This window comes from Tupaia chinensis, unplaced genomic scaffold (assembly GCF_000334495.1).
Source record: "Tupaia chinensis unplaced genomic scaffold, TupChi_1.0 Scaffold144597_1, whole genome shotgun sequence".
Classification (NCBI taxonomy): domain Eukaryota; kingdom Metazoa; phylum Chordata; class Mammalia; order Scandentia; family Tupaiidae; genus Tupaia; species Tupaia belangeri.
Window position 1 is genome coordinate 29,199 of NW_006204457.1, and position 758 is coordinate 29,956.

Consider the following 758-nt stretch of genomic DNA (forward strand, 5'->3'; position numbering starts at 1 on the left):
GTAAAAGTCGACTATATAGGAAACACCTAGGGATTTATTTAGCATTTGCACCTATGTATGTGCATGCACGTACACACAGACCCACACACAAAAAAATTATGTGAGGTTATAAATTCTTAACTTTACTAATTCTTCAGAAAGAAAAAATTAAAACCCAGAGATATAACTTATGAATGAGTGCCTGTCAGAATTAATTTCTCCCCAACTCTGGCTTATCTGAAGTTAATCGTATTGATAAATATACACCTCAGTTTTGTTTCTATTAAGTACATTTGACTTACTTTAATTTATGGCGAGCAAAGAACTCCTCCAAAGTTTATTATCATACATTTAGCTTTAGACCCATATAATACTTGTGCTTTTCTTCAAAAATTGACTTCAAATTCCCGCAGTCCATTTCCTCAATGCCCGTCTAACTTATTGTTCCTAGTTTTGATTCTCTCAGCACCTGCCTCTGATAGGCCATGATTCCTGAGGGATTAGAACAGCCATGATAAAAAAAATTCCAGCACCAAGACCCCTCTTATGGCCATTTTCTTCTTGGGTGCTTTGATAGAGATCAGTAGAACTCAAGGCTGAGACAGAGGAAAGAATAAAAGAAAAGAAAATGTGTATGCTTGGTGGGGGAATGATAGACTCTGATGTGATTAAAATCCAAGTTAGTTTACCTGAAGCCAATCAGAAAAATCTTTTGAGATGACACATTTGTTGCTAGGGGAACACTCTCATAAAAGGTCCAGAAAAGGAGACACTGTCCT

At 36.4% G+C, this 758-nt stretch overlaps 1 pseudogene; it reads right to left on the reverse strand.

Moving 5' to 3' along the window:
* The window catches only part of LOC102496408 (HLA class II histocompatibility antigen, DR alpha chain-like), a 3,478-nt pseudogene extending 2,945 nt beyond the window's left edge, over positions 1 to 533 (reverse strand).
* Positions 534 to 758: the final 225 nt, after the last annotated feature.